Genomic DNA, 16138 nt, shown 5'->3' with positions numbered 1-16138 from the left:
GTTCTCAGCTTTCTTTATAATCCAATTCTCACATTCATATATGACTACTGGAAAAAACAAAGCTTTGACTAGATGGACCTTTGTTGGCACAGTAATCTCTGTGCTTTTTAATATGCTGTCTAGGTTGGTCATAACTATTCTTCCAAGGAGCAAGCATCTTTAATTTATTGGTTGCAATCACATCTGCAATGATTTTGGAGCCCAACAAAATAAAGTCTGTCACTGTTTCCCTATATATTTGCAATGAAGTGATGGGACCAGATGCCATGATCTTAGTTTTCTGACTGTTAAGCTTTAAACCAACTTTTTCACTCTCCTCTTTCACTTTTATCAAGAGGCTCTTTAGTACTTCTCCACTTTCTGCCATAAGGGTGGTGTCATCTGTGTATCTGAGGTTTTTAATATCTCTCCTGGCAATTTTGATTCCAGCTTGTGCTTCATCCAGCCTGGAATGTCTCATGATGTACTCTGCATAGAAGTTAAATAAGTAGGGTGACAATATACAGCCTTGACGTACTCGTACTCCTTTTCCTATTTGGAACCAGTCTATTGTTTCATGTCCAGTTCTAACTGTTGCTTCCTGACTTGCATATAGATTTCTCAACAGGCAGCTCAGGTGGTCTGGTATTCCCAACTCTTGAAGAATTTTTCAAATTTTGTTGTGATCCACACAGTCAAAGGCTTTGGCGTAGTCAATAAAGAAGCAGTAGATGTTTTTCTGAAACTCTCTTGCTTTTTTGATGATCCAGTGGATGTTGGCAATTTGATCTGGTTCCTCTGCCTTTTGTAAGTCCAGCAGAACATCTGGAAGTTCACAGTTCATGTACTGTTGAAGACTGGCTTAGAGAATTTTTAGCATTCCTTTACTAGAGTGTGAGATGAGTGCAATTGTGTGGTAGTTTGAGCATTCTTTGGCATTGCCTTTTCTTTGGGATTGGAATGAAAACTGACCTTTTCCAGTCCTGTGGCCACTGCTGAGTTTCCCAAATTTGCTGACATATTGAATGTAGCACTTTCATATCATCATCTTTTAGTATTTGAAATAGCTCAACTGGAATTCTATCACTTCCACTAGCTTTGTTTGTAGTGGTGCTTCCTAAGACCCACTTGACCTTGCATTCCAGGATCTGGCTCTAGGTTGACATCGCACCATCATGATCATGTGGGATGTGAAGATCTTTTTTTAATAAATGATTTAGTCTAAATGAAAACAAAATCATGGATTCTTCTTGTTATAGAGAGAGTTTAAATTTTTCTATAAATTCTGCTTTTATTTATCCCTGACTTTATTTATTAAATTGCACTGTGTCAAAACTTATGACTTTGGTATCACATTTAGATCCTAAGATCTTTTTGCCCAAAAAAGCTGTGAGATGTTCTAACCATGATGAAATTCAGAATTCTTCCATGACAAATGAAGGATTAGGGTTGAGAATGTCTACTGTTCCTCCTAGCAATTAACTGTCATGATTTTCCAATCAGTTTATCAGATGGTTGACCCTCAGCTCTGTTCTGTTCAGGTTTAGTTCAGTTCAGTTGCTCAGTTGTGTCTGACTCTTTGTGATGCCATGAATCACAGCACGCAAGGCCTCCCTGTCCATCACCAACTCCCGGAGTTTACCCAAACTCATGTCCATCGAGTCGGTGATGCCATCAGCCATCTCATCTTCTGTCATCCCCTTCTCCTCCTGCCCCCACTCCCTCCCAGCATCAGGGCCTTTTCAAATGAGTCAACTCTTCACATGAGGTGGCCAAAGTTTTGGAGTTTCAGCTTTAGCATCAGTCCTTCCAGTGAACACCCAGGACTGATCTCCTTTAGGATGGACTAGTTGGATCTCCCTGCAGTCAAAGGGACTCTCAAGAGTCTTCTCCAACACCACAGTTCAAAAGCATCAATTCTTCTGTGCTCAGCTTTCTTCACAGTCCGACTCTTACATCCTTACATGACCACTGGAAAAACCAGAGCCTTGACTAGACAGACCTTTGTTGGCAAAGTAATGCCTCTGCTTTTTAATATGCTATCTAGTTTGCTCATAACTTTCCTTCCAAAGAGTAAGTGTCTTTTAATGTCATGGCTGCAGTCACAGTCTGCAGTGATTTTGGAGCCCCCCAAAATAAAGTCTGACACTGTTTCCACTGTTTCTCCATCCATTTCCCATGAAGTGATGGGACAAGATGCCATGATCTTAGTTTTCTAAATGTTGAGCTTTAAGCCAACTTTTTCACTCTCCTCTTTCACTTTCATCAAGAGGCTTTTTAGTTCCTCTTCACTTTCTGCCATAAGGGTGGTGTCATCTGCATATCTGAGTTTATTGATATTTCTCCCGGCAGTCTTGATTCCAGCTTGTGCTTCTTCCAGCCCAGTGTTTCTCATGAAACATGTTTCTCATGCATATAAGTTAAACAAGCATGGTGACAATACACAGCCTTGATGTACTCCTTTTCCTATTTGGAATTAGTCTGTTGTTCCATGTCCAGTTCTAACTGTTGCTTCCTGACCTGCATATAGGTTTCTCAAGAGGCAGGTCAGGTGGTCTGGTATTCCCATCTCTTCCAGAATTTTCCACAGTTTATTGTGATCACACAGTCAAAGGCTTTAGCATAGTCAATATAGCAGAAATAGATATTTTTTTGGAACTCTCTTGCTTTTTCCATCAACCAGCGGATGTTGGCAATTTGATCTCCGGTTTCTCTGCCTTTTGTAAATCCAGCTTGAACATCTGGAAGTTCATGGTTCACGTATTGCTGAAGCCTGGCTTCGAGTATTTTGAGCATTACTTTACTATCGTGTGAGATGAGTGCAATTGTGTGATAGTTTGAGCATTCTTTGGCATTGCCTTTCTTTGGGATTGGAATGAAAACTGACCTTTTCCAGTCCTGTGGCCACTGCTAAGTTTTCCAAATTTGCTGGCATATTGAGTGCATCACTTTCACAGCATCATCTTTCAGGATTTGAAATAGCTCAACTGGAATTCCATCACCTCCACTAGCTTTGTTCGTAGTGATGCTTTCTAAGGCCCACTTGACTTCACATTCTGGGACGTCTGGCTCTAGGTCAGTGATCACACCATCGTGATTATCTGGGTCATGAAGATCTTTTTTGTACAGTTCTTCTGTGTATTCTTGCCATCTCTTCTTAATATCTTCTGCCTCTGTTAGATCCATACCATTTCTGTCCTTTATCGAGCCCATCTTTGCATGAAATATTCCCTTGGGATCTGTAATTTTCTTGAAGAGATCTCTAGTCTTTCCCATTCTGTTGTTTTTCTCTATTTCTTTGCATTGATCCCTGAGGAAGGCTTCTTATCTCTTCTTGCTATTCTTTGGAACTCTGCATTCGGGTGCTTATATCTTTCCTTTTCTCCTTTGTTTTTCGTTTCTCTTCTTTTCACAGCTATTTGTAAGGCCTCCTCAGACAGCAATTTTTATTTTTGCATTTTTTTTTCCCATGGTCTTGATCCCTGTCTCCTGTACAATGTCACGAACCCCTGTCCATAGTTCATCAGGCACTCTGTCTATCAGATCTAGTCCTTTAAAACTATTTCTCACTTCCACTGTATAGTCATAAGGGATTTGATTTAGGTCAGTTATGTTATTCAATAAATTATAAGTAATTCACATTCATTTTCTGAAAGAAAGAGATAGGAGTAGGATCTTCTAGTCAAAAAGTTCTTAGTATGCCAAAAAGAAACAAAGAAAATTCCAGAAGGCTCATAAGTGTTTTGTTTGTTTGTTTTTGTTTCTTTGCCTATAATTGAGAGTCATCAAGCCATGCAAGGATGGTTAAGACAGAGGAATGGCAGGCATAGGAAATGGTCGGTGTGTGTATTGAACATTTCTTAGATTCAAAGCTTTTAAGCAAAAATAATTGATTCTCTTCTGTGAAAAGGGAAAAGCTATTGATTTCTCATTGTGTTCTTTTGTGACTGTGAACTTCAAATTGTGTTCATATTATCTGTGTATCTTCCCTTAGTGTTAAGAAAGTTATTACAGGAGGCTCTGTCAAAAAAGAAACATTGTAAACATTTAGTCAGTTTAAGTTATGTTCTTTATACCCCATAATGCTCATATCAGGGCATTTTATGAAACACTTTAGAAATAGGTAAGTGTGATACATGATCCCATTGCAGGTATAAAAGGGATATATTTTACTTTAAGTAAATGATTTTTAAAATTCAAAGCCCAAAGCCTAAATTTAAAAAATCTAATTATGTGCTAAGTCATGTGTAAAGATTATTTACTTTAAGAACAAACTCATGCTTCTCTCCTTTAGACCTCACATAAAATGCTTATAGGCTGTTAAAATAATACAAAACAACAATTAACTTAAAGATTTAATTTTTATTGAAAAATCTCCAACATTAATAAAAGAAAGTAGAATGTGCATGTTTATCAAACTAGTTCAGTTGCTTCATATTTACTTTGTAGATAAACACTAACCATTGTTAATATTTGTGTGTACAATTACAGAGTTCCTTTGTTTAACTCAAAAGAGGATGTGAAAGTATTCTCCAAATTCTTACCTATAGGATGGTGTGAGTGGGGCTCTGAATTAACTGCTGCAGTTGAAAACATGACCCTTCTGCTTCATGCTAACAATGTTTGGTTTATTCAAGCTCAATGTTGGTTCTTAATGTTTATCAAGGTGGAGGAGTTTTCACTAGCTAATGAATAAAATAACTTTTTGATAAAAAGTATCTGACAAAATCTTTCATTCATAGTTCCTTGATAACTTTTTGACCACACATATTCAGTCCACATGTTGTGTGCTTTAAAGTGCATTATGAAACCATTATTCATTTTCAAGTTATTTTCCAGTGACATCCATTTTCATTTTGCTTTTATATTGATGATTTCTTCTAGCCATACAGTATTCTTCAAGGCCTAATTAATGGCTGTTGCACTAAACTATATCTTGGAGTACGTTATTGATCTTTTTAATGAAGGACTTAAGTGCTGCTTATGAGGAAAATATCTTACTAAAACACACAAAGAATTTACCTGAAAATTTCCTTTTCTGGGTCTGTTCATTTTTACAAAAACTTTGTTGGATTTCTGACAAGAAACTCAGCAGGAAATGTCTCCTTCATCAGAAGATTTAAAGTCCTTTAGGGAGCAGAATATGTTAGCATCTTATTTTCAAATTTATTATACATTTTCTTATATCTGGCTAGTGGGACATTAGGCAGGAGGGAAATCCCATGCATTTTTCTATGCTTAATAGTCCATATTTTTATATGATGATCTTTGTGCAATCTGGCCTTCAGAGTTTTATACAGTACACAGTAATTTTGGGAGATATGTGCAATATTAGAGAAATAATAAACACATAGACAGTAGAAATATTATCTAAATTGCATTTTACCTGATGACATTTTCACATTTCTGCAGCAGTTGTAGCACATATGAATTCACTGAAGCTTATTAGTTCTATAATCTGATTTTTGGCTTCAGGGAATTTTTTTCTTGTTTTCTGAGTTTTTTCTCTCTAAACTTTTCATAGGAGTACACTTTTAATCTGAATAAAAATATTCACACTATCTGGAACTAAGAAAAGGATCTTTATATAAATGAATTATTATAAATTCCAAATAGCAGCTTCAGACAAATAGAGGAGAAATGATAGGGAATTAAAACTTTGGAGGAATATTTTCCATATGGTAATCATATTCACATAGTTTATTTTTCTGGAGACATCAAAGACCCACTCACGTGCCTGTCCTCAGATTAAGTGAAAGTTACATGACATATATTTGACTATATTTATACTTATTTTTTTGATGATTTAAAAATATAATTCCTATCCATTATATTGCCTTATTAAGATCCCATTTTCACTGTCAGTTTTGTGAGTGGGAGTAATAATGCAAATACTGACCAAACCCTTCTGGCATAGGCATGAGAGACAACTGAACAAAAAAGATGGGCAGTGGCCAAAAGCCATCGGTTCTAACTCCCTAGTGCCTATGGAATGAAATAACAATGCTACTTTCATTAATCACTTTACTCATGCTTCATCATGGGTTGCTATAAGGAATCTCTGGCTGCTAAGACTCCCTTTGAGACTTATGCATTTCTTTTTTGTTCTGTGAACCACCCGAGTCTTAGATCGCTAACCCAAAATCTCTCTGTTCATCTCTTTGAATTTCTCTAATAACTAAAAGAAAAGAAGTTAATAAAGCAAACATCATTTTTAAAATGAACACTGTAATGCAACTGATCAACACACTTCAAATCTGGTCATTCCAAAAGACTGAACTATTACCAAAGTAGACAGCATTTTTTTGCAAATATGGACAAAAAAATAAGCTAGAATGTTCATATAAGTCATATACTAATCTGAGAGTTGAGTTGAATTAGAGATATGGATAAAATTAAAAATTTTGAATATATAGTTGGCTCTTGAACAACATGGGTTTAAACTGCATGGGTATACTTAAATGCAGATTTTTTCAATAGTAAATACCATGAGTTCAGTTCAGTTCAGTTCAGTCGCTCAGTGACGTCTGACTCTTTGCGATCCCATGAATCACAGCACACCTGGCCTCCTTGTCCATTACCAACTCCTGGAGTTTACCCAAACTCACATCCATTGAATCGGTGATGCCATCCAGCCATCTCATCCTCTGTCGTCCCCTTCTCCTCCTGACCCCAATCCCTCCCAGCAACAGAGTCTTTTCCAATGAGTCAACTCTTCAAATGAGGTGGCCAAAGTATTGAGTTTCAGCTTTAGCATCAGTCCTTCCAATGAACACCCAGGACTGATCTCCTTTAGGATGGACTGGTTGGATCTCCCTGCAGTCCAAGGGACTCTCAAGAGTCTTCTCCAATACCACAGTTCAAAAGCATCAATTCTTTGGTGCTCAGCTTTCTTTACAGTCCAACTCTCACATCCATACATGACCACAGGAAAAACCAGAGCCTTGACTAGATGGACCTTTGTTGGCAAAGTAATGTCTCTGCTTTTCAATATGCTAGGTTGGTCATAACTTTCTTTCCAAGGAGTAAGTGTCTTTTAATTTCATGGCTGCAATCACCATCTGCAGTGATTTTGGAGCCCCAAAAAATAAAGTCTGACACTGTTTTTCTACTGTTTCCCCATCTATTTCCCATGAAGTGATGGGACTAGATGCCGTGATCTTAGTTTTCTGAATGTTGAGCTTTAAGCCAACATTTTCACTCTCCTCTTTCACTTTCATCAAGAGGCTTTTTAGTTCCTCTTCACTTTCTGCAATAAGGGTGGTATTATCTGCATATCTGAAGTTATTGATATTTCTCCTGGCAATCTTGATTCCAGCTTGTGCTTCTTCCAGCTCAGCGTTTCTCATGATGTACTCTGCATAGAAGTTAAATAAGCAGGGTGACAATATACAGCGTTGACGTACTCCTTTTCCTATTTGGAACCAGTCTGTTGTTCCGTGTCCAGTTCTAACTGTTGCTTCCTGACTTGCATATAGGCCTCTCAGATGTATATAGAGGTACACAATTCACTTTATCTTCAATAGAATTGGTAGATCTTTCTCATTTTTATTAAGCATATAGGCACAAAATGCTATATCATTATTTTCATTTTAAATCAGATAGTCTGGCTTCATTTTTAAATTAATCAAAATCAGTTTGGGAGAAATATTCTACCTACTTGCTCTAACCATCTTTGTTAAAAGATGCCTAACAATTTTCCATTAACTTGGATAGTTGAAAGGAAATGTCAATACAACCCCTTCATAAAATTCTGAACATAAGAATTTGGTTTCACTGAGGATCATGATGTATTACGTGATTCCATGACTGCATATAGCAAAAGACTGAAATAACATGCATATCCTGTGAAAAAGTCATTAGTTCTGTCATGAAACATTATTAATATGTCTCTCCTTCCTCTCATGTTACTCCCATTCTAATTTTTTCATTATAAAATATATTCTTTAACAAGGTATATTCAAAGAAGTTCACAAAGCATTCATTTTGTTACAAAATCAATAATCAAAGCTATATTTATATAAATCGAATCAGTAAATTTTATGTTGCCTTAATTAAAGTAAAAATCAAAGAACTTCTAAAGGTTATTGAAATTTGACAGAAAGCAAGGAGCAATTTTAAAAGGAAATACATCTCTCCCTTGATAGAACAAGCTAATTTGCAGTCCTATTTTAAAAACATGGCAATTTTCCCATGTCTTATTAACCAAACTTTCTTGTTTCTTTTCATTAACACCTGGTTGGAATTGAATCCCCCACTGGGAAACACCTGTCCACAGTTAATAAGGTGTTAATTGTAAAAACAATAAAAAGTGGAGTTGGGGAATTAGTTCACAGATTCTTAAACAAATTATAAAAATTTCAAGAGAAAAAGAAAATTGAAAATATAAGTATGCCATTTTTATAAGAAGCAAAACAATATAGTGATTCTAGTTTTGTAACTTTGGGCAAATTATTGAACCTCTCAGTACCTTACTTTCCTCACCTTGAGGATGGGGATAATGATCATATTTATTTCAAGGAATTCTTATAGTCAGTGTAGTCAATATAAGGGTAGAGTATTGGATTGGTCAAAGAGGTCATCCAGGCTTTTCATAATAGCTTACAGAAAAATCCAAATGAAATTTCTGGCCATGCCAATATTAGCAGTGCGTTGCTGGTTTCAAACTGTCATTATATTTTGTACCCTGTAGCCAACTAGTTCTAAACATGTAATTTATTTTTCCTTCACAGGACTTCTGGAAAATCTGGAAATACTATTGGTCCCCTGCAATGGTGGTGCTACTGACATCTAAAGGGCAAAGGTCAAGGATGCTTCTGAATATATTACACCCAGGATGGCTCCTCATAATGATGAAGTATCCAGCCTTAAATGTCAATAGTACTCCTATAAGAAACACTACCCTAAAGCAACTACTTAGTTATGCAAAGAAGCATGGCTCAAATGTCAACAGAGGTATTAAACTGGTATAAAAAATTAATCCAAAAGAAAGCATGAAAGAGAGAATAAAGGAAGGGGGGGAATATGTATGGCAACTAGAAAGCAAAGAGCAAGATCTAGACTTGAACTCTACTATATAAAAAAATTACATAAAATGTAAATGAATGTAACTCAGATGACCATTATATCTACTACTGTGGGCAGGAATCCCTTAGAAAAAATGGAGTAGCCGTCATGGTCAACAAAAGAGTCCGAAATGCAGTACTTGGATACAGTCTCAAAAACGACAGAATGATCTCTGTTCGTTTCCAAGGCAAACCATTCAATATCACAGTAATCCAAGCCTACACCCCAACCAGTAATGCTGAAGAAGCTGAAGTTGAACGGTTCTATGAAGACCTACAAGACCTTTTAGAAGTAACAACCAAAAAAGATGTCTTTTTCATTACAGGGGCTGCTGCTGCTGCAAAGTTGCTTCAGTCGTGTCCGACTCTGTGCGACCCATAGACGGCAGCCCACCAGGCTCCCCTGTCTCTGGGATTCTCCGGGCAAGAACACTGGAGTGGGCTGCCATTTACTTCTCCAATGAATGAAAGTGAAAAGTGAAAGAGAAGTCACTCAGTCTTGTCCGACTCTTAGTGACCCCATGGACTGCAGCCTACCAGGCTCCTCTGCCCATGGGATTTTCCAGGCAAGAGTACTGGAGTGGGTTGCCATTGCCTCCTCCTAATGAAAAGATGTCCTTTTCATTATAGGGGACTGAAATGCAAAAGTAGGAAGCCAAGAAACACCTGGAGTAACAGGCAAATTTGGCCTTGGAGTACAGAATGAAGCAGGGCAAAGGCTAATACAGTTTTGCCAAGAGAACGCACTGGTCATAGCAAACACCCACTTCCAACAACACAAGAGAAGACTCTACACGGACATCACCAGATGGTCAACACCGAAATCAGATTGATTATATTCTTTGCAGCCAAAGATGGAGAAGTTCTATACAGTCAGCAAAAACAAGACTGGGAGCTGACTGTGGCTCAGATCATGAACTTCTTGTTGCCAAATTCAGACTTAAATTGAAGAAAGTAGGGAAAACCACTAGACCATTGAGGTATGACCTAAATGAAATCCCTTATGATTATACAGTGGAAGTGAGATATAGATTTAAGGGACTAGATCTGATAGACAGAGTGCCTGAAGAACTATGGACGGAGGTTTGTGACATTGTACGGGAGACAGGGATCAAGACCATCCCCATGGAAAAGAAATGCAAAAAAGCAAAATGGCTGTTTGGGGAGGCCTTACAAATAGCTGTGAAAAGAAGAGAAGTAGAAAGCAAAGGAGAAAAGGAAAAACATAAGCAACTGAATGCAGCGTTCCAAAGGACAGATAAGAAAGCCTTCCTCAGCCATCAATGCAAAGGAACAGAGGAAAACAATAGAATGGAAAGACTAGAGATCTCTTCAAGAAAATCAGAGATACCAAGGGAACATTTCATGCAAACATGGGCTTGATAAAGGACAGAAATGGTATGAACCTAATAGAAGCAGAAGATATTAAGAAGAGGTGGCAAGAATGCACAAGAGAACTCTACAAAATGGAGCTTCACGACCCAGATAATCACAATGGTGTGATCACTCACTTAGAGCCAGACATCCTGGAATGTGGAGTCAAGTGGGCCTTAGAAAGCATGATTACTAACAAAGCTAGTGGAGGTGATGGAATTCCAGTTGAGCTATTTCAAATCCTGAAAGATGATGCTGTGAAAGTGCTGCACTCAATATGCCAGCAAATTTGGAGAACTCCGCAGTGGCCACAGGACTGGAAAAGGTCAGTTTTCATTCCAATCCCAAAGAAAGGCAATGCCAAAGAATGCTCAAACTACCATACAATTGCATTCATCTCACACGCTAGTAAAGTAATGCTCAAAATTCTCCAAGCCAGGTTTCAGCAGTATGTGAACCATGAACTTCCAGATGTTCAAGCTGGTTTCAGAAAAGGCGGAGGAACCAGAGATCAAATTTGCCAACATCCGCTGGATCATGGAAAAAGCAAGAGAGTTCCAGAAAAACATCTATTTCTGCTTTATTGACTAGGCCAAAGCCTTTGACTGTGTGGATCACAATAAACTGTGGAAAATTCTGAAAGAGATGGGAATCCCAGACCACCTGATCTGCCTCTTGAGAAATTTGTATGCAGGTCCGGAAGCAACAGTTAGAACTGGACATGGAACAACAGACTGATTCCAAATAGGAAAAGGAGTACGTCACCCTGCTTATTTAACTTATATGCAGAGTACATCATGAAAAACGCTGGTCTTGAAGAAACACAAGCTGGAATCAAGATTGCCGGGAGAAATATCAATAACCTCAGATATGCAGATGACAGCACCCTTATGGCAGAAAGTGAAGAGGAACTCAAAAGCCTCTTGATGAAAGTGAAAGAGGAGAGTGAAAATGTTGGTTTAAAGCTCAACATTCAGAAAACTATCATGGCATCTGGTCACAACACTTCATGGGAAATAGATGGGGAAACAGTGGAAACAGTGTCAGATTTTATTTTTCTGGGCTCCAAAATCAGTGCAGATGGTGATTGCCGCCATGAAAATAAAAGACACTTACTCCTTGGGAGGAAAGTTATTACCAAACTAGATAGCATATTCAAAAGCAGAGACATTACTTGGCCAACAAAGGTCTGTCTAGTCAAGGCTATGGTGTTTCCAGTGGTCATGTATGGATGTGAGAGCTGGACTGTGAAGAAAGCTGAGCACTGAACAATTGATGCTTTTGAACTGTGGTGTTGAAGAAGACTCTTGAGAATTCCTTAGACTGCAAGGAGATCCAACCAGTCCATCCTAAAGGAGATCAGTCCTGGGTGTTCATTGGAAGGACTGATGCTAAAGCTGAAACTCCAGTACTTTGGCCACCTCAGGCAAAGTGTTGACTCATTGGAAAAGACTCTGATGCTGGGAGGGATTGGGGTCAGGAGGAGAAGGGGACAACAGAGGATGAGATGGCTGGATGGCATCACTGACTCCTTGGACATGAGTTTGAGTGAACCCTGGGAGTTGGTGATGGACAGGGAGGTCTGGCGTGCTGCGATTCATGGGGTCACAAAGAGTCGGACACGATGGAGCGACTGAACTGAACTGAGCTGAACTGAAATGATTTAATGGAGTCAGAAGTTAACAGAGGACAACTGATATACTCTGCCAAACATTTTTGAAACATAGAGAGCCTCTTTAATTAAGTTATTTATTATTAACTTTTAGAGATACCCTTTTAAATGCAGATGTCTCTACCTTACTTCCTACTAACTTGAATTTCAAAAGATGGAGAGCAATGGAAAGGGTGCTATCAATGCTATGTTAAGACTTTCCATGTAATTATAAATGCTCACAAGACTATCACACAGATTAAAAATGTAGTTAGAAACCAGACTGAAGACAATACTGTGATATTCAAACTTTTTTGTTTTAGCTCATAAAAGAATTTTGGATAAAGCTCTGTATGCTCTTGAACATTTTAAACTTATCAATAATATATTATCTTAATTTTATATACATAAGTTTCTGACATTTTATTAAGTAGATTCTCCTTTAAACAGACAATGAAACCCACTGATACCACAAACTCAGAGGGAATGTTTTTGGTTTCCATAATTCACAGTAGCTTACTTCTGGTCATTTAGTTGAGCTTGCATTAATTCAATCCTGCATTTAGTGCAACTTAAATATTTGAACTTCACTTGTAATGGTAAGGTGAGATTTTTTTTTCTTTCAAATTTGGGGAAAAGCCATCATATAACCTAAATAATAAAACCAGCTCTTAGCTAAAATCAGACTGAATTTCCATGCAAACATCTGTTTTTTAATTTGAACTTTAATTTACATGTAATCTTTTTTTTTTTAATTTTCCATAGCAGGAATCTTACTATTTAATTCTAAGATAAATAGGTTAGATCAAACATATAGAAAGCTGTACCCTTACTGTGTTACCTGGATGCAATAAGGTGCTTCCCCTTCAGTATTTTTTTTCCTTATTTTGCCATCATGATACTCCCTACAAAAGCATTGTATCTATTGTATTAAGTAGAATACTCTTTTGGTACCTGTGTGCATTTCAACCTGTGGCAAAGTTCCACATTATGTGGGGTGGATGAGATGTACCCTTTTCCTTTGTACAGTGGTAAAGGGTAATTTTGAAAGGGGTGGTGAAAAAACAAAGGTTGGAAAATCACAGATGTTCTCTGGCAGATTGATTTCTGGAGAGGACACCTAGTGAAGTTAAGGGTCTGGAAATTGATTTTTTTTAAGAAGCTTTCTATGTCCTCTTCACATACCTGCTAGAAAATCTTTGTGCATTCTTGGGTGTTTAGGTTCCTAATTGTGAAGACTACTGCTTTATAACAGTTCAAAAAAATCAGTGACATTTTGCACATCTGCTTTCCATTGATAACATCTTATATATTATTCTGAAGAAAATAATATAAAAGAATCAGTTCACTACAGTCGCTCAGTCGTGTACAACTCTTTGTGATCCTATGGACTACAGCACACCAGGGTTCCTTGTCCATCACCAACTCCTGGAGTTTGCTCAAACTCATGTCCATTGGGTCGGTGATGCCATCGAACAATCTTATACTCTGTCAGCCCCATCTCCTGCCATCAATCTTGCCTAGCTCAGGGTCTTTTCCAATGAGTCAGTTCTTCTCATCAGATGGTCAAATACTGGAGTTTCAGCTTCAGCATCAGTCCTACCAATGAACATCAGGACTGATTTCCTTTAGGATTGACAGGTTGGATCTACTTGCAGTCCAAGGAACTCTCAAGAGTCTTCTGCAACACTACAGTTCAAAAGCATAAATTCTAAAAAAAAAAAAAAAAGCATAAATTCTTAGGCACTCAGCTTTATTTATAGTCCAACTCTCACATCTATAGTTTTGACTAGACAGATCTTTGTTGGCAAAGTAATGTCTCTGCTTTTTAATATGCTGTCTAAGTTGGTCACTCATGCGAAGAGTTGACTCATTGGAAAAGACTCTGATGCTGGGAGAGATTGGGGGCAGGAGGAGAAGGGGACGACAGAGGATGAGATGGCTGGATGGCATCACTGACTTGATGGACGTGAGTCTGAGTGAACTCCTGGAGTTGGTGATGGACAGGGAGGCCTGGTGTGCTGCGATTGATGGGGTCGCAAAGAGTCAGACACGACTGAGCGACTGAACTGAACTGAACTGAAGGTTGATCATAACTTTTCTTCCAAGGAGTTAAGTGTCTTTTAATTTCATGGCTACAGTCACTATCTGCAGTGATTTTGGAGCCCCCCAAAATAAAGTCTCTCACTGTTTCCATTGCTTCTCTGTCTATTTGCCATGAAGTGATGTGACCAGATGCCATGATCTTAGTTTTCTGAATGCTGCATTTTAAGTCAACATTTTCACTCTCCTCTTTCAGTTTCATCAAGAGGCTCTTTAGTTCTTCTTCACTTTATGCCATAAGGGTGGTGTCATCTGTGTATCTGAGGTTTTTAATATTTCTCCCGGCAATCTTGATTCCAGCTTGTGCTTCATCCACCTGGGCATTTCACATGATGTACTCTGTATATAAGTTAAATACACAGGGTGACAATATACAGCCTTGATATACTCCTTTCCCAATTTGGAACCAATCCGTTGTACCATGTCCAGTTCTAACTGTTGCTTCTTGACCTGCATACAGATTTCTCAAGAGGCACGTCAGGTGGTCTGGTATTCCCATCTCTTTAAGAATTTTCCACAGTTTGTTGTGATCCACATGGTCAAAGTCTTTGGTGTAGTCAATAAAGCAGAAGTAGAACTCATGAACTCTCTTGCTTTTTTCTGGAACTCTCTTGCTCTTTTGATGGTCCGATGGAGGTTGGCAATTTGATCTCTGGCTCCTCTGTCTTTCCTAAATCCAGCTTGAACATCTGGAATTTCTCAGTTCACATACTGCTGAAGCCTTGCTTGGAGAATTTTGAGTGTTACTTTGCTGGCGTGTGAGATAAGTGCAATTGTGCAGTAGCTTGAACATTCCTTGGCATTGCCTTTATTTGGGATTGGAATGATAACTGACCTTTTCCATTCCTATGGCCACTGCTGAGTTTTCCAAATTTACTGGCATATTGAGTGCAGCACTTTCACAGCATCTTCTTTTAGGATTTGAAATAGCTCAACTGGAATTCCATGACCTCCACTAGCTTTGTTTGTAGTAATGCTTCCTAAGGCCACTTGACTTTGCATTCCAGAATGTCTGGCTCTAGGTGAGTGATATCACCATTGTGGTTATCTGGGTCATAAAGATCTTTTTTGTACAGTTCTTCTGTGTATTCTTGCCACCTCTTCTTAATATCTTCTGCTTCTGTTAGGTCCATACCATTTCTGTCCTTTATTGTATGGTTCAAAGCAAAAATAAGCAAGTCTACTATGGGACTTTGGATAGAATTTGTATCCTGCTGTTGTGTGAAAACTGTATAAATCTCAATTATACTGATCTGGCTCATAGTGCTTTTCAGGTCTACTATGCTCTTCTACTTTCCTATATGTTCATTCTAGTAATTTTTGAGATTTTGATATTGAAATGTCAACTAAAAATCTTAATTTGCCTACTTAAAAATAATAGTAACATATGGTGGAACTATTTGTAACTTTGTTCAGTATTTTCCAAGTCTCCTATAAATGTCTTATTATACTTTCATAATTTAAAAAGATAAAAAAGAAACAAAAAAAGAATAAGGAAGTCTAAAAGTATGAACTCAATCTTTTTTATCACTTGGTCCGTCATTTTGTCCGTCTTTCTTATGTATGAGCTCATATGCCTATATACATACACATGCATACACATAACACACGAAAGCCCATTTTCTGGTATCTCAAAATTCTCATTTGTGTTTAATACACAGTTGTTAAGTAGATTAGTGAAGTTAGATGTTTACTAGACACTTTGCTAGGCTCTTGGTGGCTTAGACAGTAAAGCATCTGTCTACAATGCGGGAGACCCGGGTTCGATCCCTGGGTTGGGAAGATTCCCTGGAGAAGGAAACGGCAACCCAGGACCATTGCCTGGAAAATCCCATGGACAGAGGAGCCTGGTAGGCTATAGTCCATGGGTTTTCAGAGAGTCGGACACGACTGTGCAACTTCACGACTTCACTATGGATATAAATATTTACAATAAGCACTCCCCAATCCAAAGTTACTCTAGAGA

The sequence above is a fragment of the Bos indicus genome, chromosome 1, assembly GCF_029378745.1.
Source record: "Bos indicus isolate NIAB-ARS_2022 breed Sahiwal x Tharparkar chromosome 1, NIAB-ARS_B.indTharparkar_mat_pri_1.0, whole genome shotgun sequence".
Classification (NCBI taxonomy): Eukaryota; Metazoa; Chordata; class Mammalia; order Artiodactyla; family Bovidae; genus Bos; species Bos indicus.
This window is presented reverse-complemented; position numbering follows the sequence as displayed.